Source organism: Anticarsia gemmatalis, chromosome 2, assembly GCF_050436995.1.
Source record: "Anticarsia gemmatalis isolate Benzon Research Colony breed Stoneville strain chromosome 2, ilAntGemm2 primary, whole genome shotgun sequence".
NCBI lineage: Eukaryota > Metazoa > Arthropoda > Insecta > Lepidoptera > Erebidae > Anticarsia > Anticarsia gemmatalis.
Genome location: NC_134746.1, coordinates 547,578 through 556,201, shown reverse-complemented (window position 1 = coordinate 556,201; position 8,624 = coordinate 547,578).

Genomic DNA, 8,624 nt, shown 5'->3' with positions numbered 1-8,624 from the left:
TAAAGTAAATTTTTAATGGTCTTTAAATTAATGGACTCTAGGCCTAACCCCACCTCCGACCGTGGAGGAGTCCCTTGCTCAGTAGTCTACTTATTCCTCCTCAATAATAATAATAAAAAAGCTGTCGTTTGCATATGGATAAAGTCTTCAATGAATTCTGCATTTTATTCGAAATGCTACGAAAATATTAGAAGTACCTAAGTCATTCTAAGCATCGTGTTATACATTACAATACATTACTATCAGATGATCGTATTGGCTACTTCTAGAGTTACTTATATATACTTATATGTATAGGTACTTATAGTATAATGATGAATGATGATCGTTTACTAAGCAATAAAGAAATATAATCTGATATGAGCGTGTCAATCTGTTCTATTTTTAGACGGCAACAATATAACTACAGATGAAATTGCCCAACATAAGCAAAGCCGATGCTAATAACATCACATACATATTAATGTTCTAGTAAATGTAAATGTAGTGCTCTGTGGGTGCGACTAATTAAACTATTGACCCCAATATTATAGTTCTTTGTGATTTTTTGTTTGTATGTTTGTATGTTAGATGTATGGGGGTGGAGCAGACTGTAAAGAAAAAATCAAAACATATTGTGTATAGAAGTTAAGATCCGTGTCGAGTTCGGTTATAGTCGTTTATTCCTTTTAATATTTCAGTGTGCGTTAAATGCCATCGGCTAAGTTTGCCGACAGCCATCTTCAATGAATGCACTTTCCTCTTTTGTTAGTTATTCCGTGGTTCCAACGTTGGTGTAAAAAGATAAGGAGTTATTTTCTAGAGAAGTTAAAATCGGTTTCGAGCTATTGTTTTGACGTAGTTTTCAGCTGTTCTATCAGCCACAGGTATAATTTTAAAGAAAAGGAACATAAAAATCATGCTATAGATATATTATGATGGTATCAAAATTGTCTGTTTAGTGTATACTTTATTTATTATATTATATTTTGTGTTATCGCTATATTTTTCACAAGAATCGTGTTTTCTTTGTGTGATATTCAAAAATAATCAACTACTGACGTTTATAATAATTGTCAACGATATTTCCTCTAATTCTCATAGAGCTAGTAACAAACAAAGTCACTCTAATCATTCGCAAATTCCCAAGCTTGGTCTGATCAAACCATTTCTCCAAATAAAATCAATCCAGTACATAATCGTAAGCGTCGCCTACGCATAGCCCTTGCCCCACCAGAGCGGCGAGCGGCGAGCGACGCGGGCTGCGCGGGCGCACCGAGAGAAATGGCGTGACCTTGTTTGTTGACCCACTGCCGACGTCGCAGCCGAGCACCGGAGCACACACACATACCTAAGAACTTCGGCTAAACATCGTCTTATGTATTGATTGATGAAGGGTTACTGATGACTTGATGGAAGGATTTCATCTTCTAGTGCAAAAATACAATACAAGAGAAGTTTGAGGCCTGTAAAGTTGACTAGAGGGTCATCAATTTGGTTTTAAGCTATGCTCTGTATTCAACACCAAAAAATTGATCCTATTTACTTGACTTCGATAAGTCCCAGTCTTCATAGATAAAATCCGTCATCGAAGGACACGAATCTCTTTCGACTCTCTCGAATGTCTAATATCGGTATTATTCACAGATGGAATCCTTCATCACGTCTGGAATGGAAGTCAGCATGATTTTTGTAAGTGGCAAGTAAATTTGGCTGTTTGTAAATTTGGCAAGCTCTTATTAGTTATTTCCTTTGATATTTTAATGTACAATAGCTGAGTCGTCACACTTTACTCGTCGCTAGGGTTGATTTGCATTGATTTTCCTCAATTTTCCGCAGCTTTTCCGACCACTCACTTATTCTACAGGAGACTCTTACCCGGCAGTGAAAAGCAATGAAAGGCTTCATTATTTACTTATTTTTTCTCAAGTGTTCTCAAGTATAAAAGAATGTGTGTCAAATATTGTGTTTCGGCCTACTTATGTCTATACATGTGTTAATGAGATGACAATGCGTGATGTCCGTAACGTCCTTGAAATGACACTGTCACTACTGTCATTACTGTCACATTCTCGCTGTCAAATACTTGAATAGATATTGTCATTGGGTGCTGGATGGATGTTAACTTCTTCTCTTCTCATCGTATGGTTAGTCCTAGACCTAGTATCCAAGTTGTTCAAGCCGCCCGAAGACCTCTGACGTGGCTTTACGACTATTATCTTAATTGACAACAGCCGGGACCGCCTTTTTTCGTGCCCTCCGAGGCACGGAGACGCCCAGTTTTAATACCACTATGCGGTCACCCATCTATGGAGTGACCGCGCCAAGGTTTGTTTAACCTAGAGATTTTTTGCCGACCGGTGAGCGCAACTGGCTATGGGCGGCCTAAGTTAACTGTAGATTTGACATTTATTGGTGACAGTCTTTGACCTGAATGATTTGATTTGGTTATACTCTTAATTAGTTTTCAATTAAAACTTGTTTGTAACTAAAAATCTCGTGGCTAAGAAAGAACTGCAACGCGGATCGATCTCTGAGGTTAAGCTTAGGTTGTCCTCTGGATGGGTGACCGCATTAAACGTTCTTCGGCGTTTCGGAAAGCACGTTCAATTGTGTATGCCGTCTGCCACTTTCAAAGATCATTGACAGTTGTAGCCAGTAGTCAGAAGCTTGAAAGTCTGACAACAGTCTTACCGAAGAGTATTCTGTTATAACCCAGGTTACTGGTTCGTGGAGGTCTGATAGGCAGTCGCTCCATGCAAAATACTGGTATCTAGCTACTTTCGGCAAGACAGGAAGCCGACTCTAACATAGTTGGAAGAACGGCAAGACTGATAATTCGGAAAAAAAAATGTATTTTAGCTATGACTTCAAATTCAGGTTTCTTGCGTTTCTTCAGTTTTAGTAAGTAGAGTAATATGACCCGGGTTTACTTCATCGAAGGAGTATCACCTAAAATCATTTCAAGTTTCGGCTCGTTGACAAAAAATACATTAAATTAATAATTCATACACTACACTACAATAATATTTGTATTAATTATAAATTATATTATTAATAAAAATCAAGTCCATAAATATCTTGATTTTCTATAAATTTTGCATTGTAACTTTGGCGGAATAAAATATTCCTTAAAAAAAAATTTGACAGCAATACTGGTGTAGTTGTCAAAAATAGATTTTTCACTTTTCTTTCACTGACTTTTGCGCTCGTGAGATCGTTAGTTTAAAGTAGGTTGTGTTTTTACAATTATCGGATAATTTTACGTTGAGTTGAGCCTTGCGTTCCTCCGTAACCATAGCAACGGAAAATATTTGAAATCGAGACTTTAGTTTGGTGGTGTTTTGGTGTATTTGTGATAGTGAATAGAAATTGTATGAGAGTGGATGTTATTCGCCGGCGGTGTCAACTACTTGAAGAAGCTTAAACACCAGCGTCGGTTGGGATTACAAGGCTGCAAAGGTAAGTTCGATATGCAAAAGCGGGTAGTAAATCATATATATTTATTTTATTTTAGTTATTAAGAAACGACCTGCTGAATCGAATTCTAGTACATACTCGCAAAAAGGCAAATGAGGGTAGGTAAATAAAAAATAAAGTAACTTAGTAAACCGTCCTAGATTTTTGTACGTAAATCCGTCGAAGTAGATTTAGTATTTGTTGCATTTAAATAAGTATTTAAAGCCTTGCAAAACGAGGTATGTAACATTAATGAATAATTTTAAATTTAAATCTACGCTTTAATGATCATACTTCTTTGCACTCATAGCCAGTTGCGCTCACCGGTCGGTAAACGATCGGTTGGTTAAGCAATCCTTGGTTCGGTCATTCCAAAGATGGGTGGCCGCATATTGTTATTCGAACTAAGTGTCTCCGTGCTTCGGAGGGCACGTTAAAAATCGGTCCCGGTTGTTGTTAATTAAGTTAATAGTCGTTAAGTCTCGTCAAAGGCCATCGGGCGGCGTTGACCGATAACCATACGATAAGAACAAGATACTTACTAATATCCGCAAGCGACTTCGTCCACGTGAAAAAGAATCCAGTGGTAACACGTATCCAATTTGTTAATCTAGGTTATTATAAACTATCCGTGTGTCAAATTACATTAAAATCCTCTCAGTAGTTTCGTGAAACAGTAACAAACATACATATATATACCCTTGCAAACTTTCGCATTCATAATATTAGTAGGATATTGGTAAAAGTCAGATTAGTTCTTATTGCAGTCTTTTTTGGAAAATAAATTACAACCACACTTCAAAAAGACTGTCCACGAAAGTATTTTGGTCACTGGAATTCGGTCTCCGCAAGCTGAACAGAAGGCATTATAATTCTATTGCCAAAACAACAGTCGCTCGGACCTAATAACCTACATAGTTTTATGTCCTACGCCTATTCAAGACTGCTGATACCCACCGGTAGCTGTCGTGAAGATTTACGACCTCTACGTGGTCCCTGCTAATGTCAGGATGAAAGTTATGCTTAACTGCCTCCGTGGCACAATGGTTTAGGTCGCCATGCCGCCATGCCGCTACCATTGCTTCGGGAGGTTTCGATTTGGGTTCGATTCCCACATAGAACAATCATTTGTGCGAACCACAAATAAATGTTACGGGTTTGGTTAAACTTTGTTTCCGTTGTTTGTATGTTTTTAAAAGACCCGCGACACAAGAGCAATTCTTGTTGCAGGAGTTGTCTTTTTAAAAGAATAGAAAAAAAACTTCGCGCCTGTTTTACCAGAAGGTGTAGACAGAGGCCCGTAAAGTATAATACATATCAACTTTGGTACAATTTAGAATCTTGTGAAAAATTGGTCATGTAACCCAAAACCTCATTGTATTGGAATGCCCTAATAGTAGCTCACAGTCTTTCCAACTCTAGAATAAAACCCGACACCTCGATGACCGATGATCTACACTTGTATACCACTGCTTGAACTAGAAAAGTTGTAGTGCTACTACACGCTAAAGAAATAAAGGACAACTGCGTGGTATGTTAAAGATGTGTAGTTAATTGCTCTTGTGTCAAGGAACCGTGGGAATAGAGTAAAACCTACGATGGTCTTGATTACTGGCAGGAAAATAATTTTCTTTAAAAGATATCTTTCGGGAAATTGATGAATATGTTAGTTTGATACACTAGTCTGACTGCTAGATTTATTCTCATATGTTTTCCACCCCATAGGAGAGGTTGAGACTTTTATTTCAATCTTTTGTTACCATTTCACATTTCAGTATTCAGTGAGTTTGTGAGGATATACGTATGTATCACGCAGTAACTTTAGAATGGATTCTAATGAATGGACTCACTAACTATAAACTAAAACAGTCTAGGTATGGGCTGCGCTTACAGATCGTTTATCACTCGAGACTAATTCCAACAAAACTTTTTACTCTAGGAAATGTTTCCTTGCGAAAGAAATCACAGGTAGAATCTAGACATAATTGGGTTAGTCCCTGAGTACCCTGATCGCCAAGGCCCCGTCCCGCCGAATCTAAATTGTATTCTGTCATTATAATATCTACCTTAACCAAGCACGACTTTATAATCTTTTCCTAATCCTTAAAGTTAAGTATTATCTAACTAAAATGTATTTAACATATCATTTGCTGACGGTACTTTAACGCTAAACTGACTTTTAATAGTTTGTCAAGATAAAAATAAATCGGGGTACTCCGGGACGGGGTTCTTGGGGATCGGGGTACTACGGGACTAACCCCATAAATTACCCAATCTCAAAAAAACGTAGTGTTTCGTACACAAGGAACATGATCAAGTGTTTATAGTTACCGCCTGTCCCACATACCTGTATTCGCTAATAAACTGACAAAGAGCTCTTGTATTATTGATTTTACAATACGCACTGTTCGATGTATTCAAATCGTATGGTAATAATATGAGGGCAACATAGTTCGCGTGTTCCAACAACTTTTACTTCAAAAATGTTTGAAGGCTTGTGCAAATATTTTTGAGCAAGGATATTGACATTGGTAGTTTACCTATATTTGCTTTATTTAATAAAAGTCCGTCTATCCGCGGTTTCAGGTTTCGGATCCTGGAGTGGGCTATTTTTGAGTTTTTCTTTTGTGTTTGTCTGGAGTAAGGAAGTTGTAGTCGCGGATCCCCGCGTGCCCAAGTTGGTGCGTCTTGCCACTGGTGCTTTGTCTGCCCTCTACACAATCATTTCTTCGTATATTATCTTTATCATATTATTTATATATTATACATCCCATCGGCCTATTAACGTGAGAGAATATAGCGTGTGTAGAAAACGTAAATGGTCAATATAGTGTCGAAGTTGTTTAAGCCGCCCGAAAGGCCTTTGTGATAGCTTATTAATTACTGGCCATGTCGAGTAGGCAACATCTTTGGCAAGGTTTTCCAAAGTAAAAAGTATTCTATGTTATAAACTATCTGTGAACCTTCAATCAATAGGTATTCATTCTGTAGTTCTTCGTGACATAATAACAAAATCTCATCATCATAAAGTTTAAATGTAACTAGAATGTAAAATAAAAATTGCAGCGCCTAAATTAGCCTCCAACATTTCCAAACCGGATATACTCTAAGCAATTCAAAACACTAGCTCACATAGTTCACCGACAAAGGAATCGAACCTTGCACCGTACATACAAATGACACAGCTGTTCCTAGCTATTAAGATTCCTAGGCAGTCTATCGTGAATAAAATCTAGACTCCTGCGCACGTGGCGTTTGTGTGTGTGCGTGATTGATAGACACTGTGTGTGTATATTTTATAGTAGTGTGTTCGTATAGATAGGAGAGGATTGAGGATTGTCTGAGCTAATGGAAGACCAGTGTCAGGTTTTGATTGGTCATCATTAGTTCTCAATTCAGACGGTATATTTATTTGTATGTATGTACACCGGTTACTCCGAGATTTCACATCTAGTTACTTGATTGTTTTTTGTTTGATGCTGAATAGTTGCCAGTTGATCTTAAAAAAATGTGGTGTATCGTAATAGTAGTATTTTTTATGAGCTTTTGCCATGCAATTCGCTCTGCTTGTGTTGTAGTAAGTTTAATTTGCATATAATTATAGAGCAAAAGTTTGCTGTATTTTTTGGTAGTATGGTAGATTAAAATATTATGACGATTTTACATACTTGTCAAAAGTTTATGAAATTAAGAATATTTAAAAAGGAATTGGAAAGGAATACCCCTTCGAATTTAATAAAACACGTCACGGTGTGCGTAAGGTGTTTATAATCTGTAAGAAGTGTGTGTGGATGATTGTGTGTGTGTGTGACATTACAAGTTAATAACAGCCCTGAGCTTCTGTATGTAGGTGACGGGAGCTGGCGTTTTGTCAGCTCTATGTAATTACCTCTTTTTGTGTAATTATTGGATGTTGCGGAGAGATTTTGCTGCGGTGGTCTACTTTAACTTCGCTGTGGTTCTTTAGGACAGGCAGGGAATTCTTGCTAGTGATTTAATTTAATTATTCTGTTCCTTTTGAGTAGGCTTGACTCCAAATTACACGTGTAATGGATAACTTGATTAAAATTAAAATAAAAAAATCTGAATTGGATTTTAATCTTAAAAAGGAATGTATTTAATTTCGGGCCTTTAACTGTACCCAAGGTTATAATATTTCATGAAAATTGGCTCAGTGGTTTAGCCGTAAATGTGTAACAGACAGACAGGTTTTCGTATTCATAATAGCAGTATGAACTACATTATGATTAACTTTGTCAATGAACAGGTACAAAAGTAGATTTATTTTAATGTTAATACTTTAAAGTGCTCTCAACTTTAAGTATCAATAAAAACGTTTATTCAGGCTTTCATGTCAAAGCAATAACATACAATTTTGTTCTTAATACAGGATAATAACCGCGGTATAACCTGTACACGGTAACGTGGCGGAATCTATTACCTCGGTGCAATTTAACACTTATTTATAAATTGATTATAAACGTGCCCTAATCGGGAGATCGGATCTTTGTCGATATAAGTGGCTAGCCCTTTTTCGTCTGCGTCGTCATCGACTACTGTTAACAACTGTCCAAATTCTTTGAAAATATCAGACCCACAATTTAACTTGCCTTCCGAAACACGGAGGAACTAGCTATGTGTAAGACATGCTTGAAGTATGGTTTTATTTATGTCATTTTTGATTTTGTTGCAGGTATGTGTTACTGCTGTATTTTTTGTGTTGCCACCTGAAAGGTTATATTTTAAACCTTTTATAATTCGGTAAGATTGTTTTTATAAACTTAGATTTAGATTAGGGACTTAAGGTAAATACTGATCCTTATGGCAAAGTTATACTTCTTCTAAATCTACTATTATTTCGCAAATTGCAATGTAGAGAAGTGTTCTTAAACGAAGAATCGATAAGTACTAGCTCCGATTCCGATGAGATGCTATTATTATTGTACTTTTGGTCTATCTTCAACTTTGTCTGCAAGCTACGAGTAAGAGTGTAAGGCTTTATAGTTGACCCAATGATGTAGTCAATTCACTTTATATTGTTTTTATGAATAAGACAAAACCGAAACAACAGCATCGGTACCTAACCTCATTTTAAACGACAAAAAATCAACATAATTTTGGCAAATACCATTTACGAAATCCGATACAGAGTTTGCGAAGGAAGGCCCGTTGTTTGTCCCGTATAT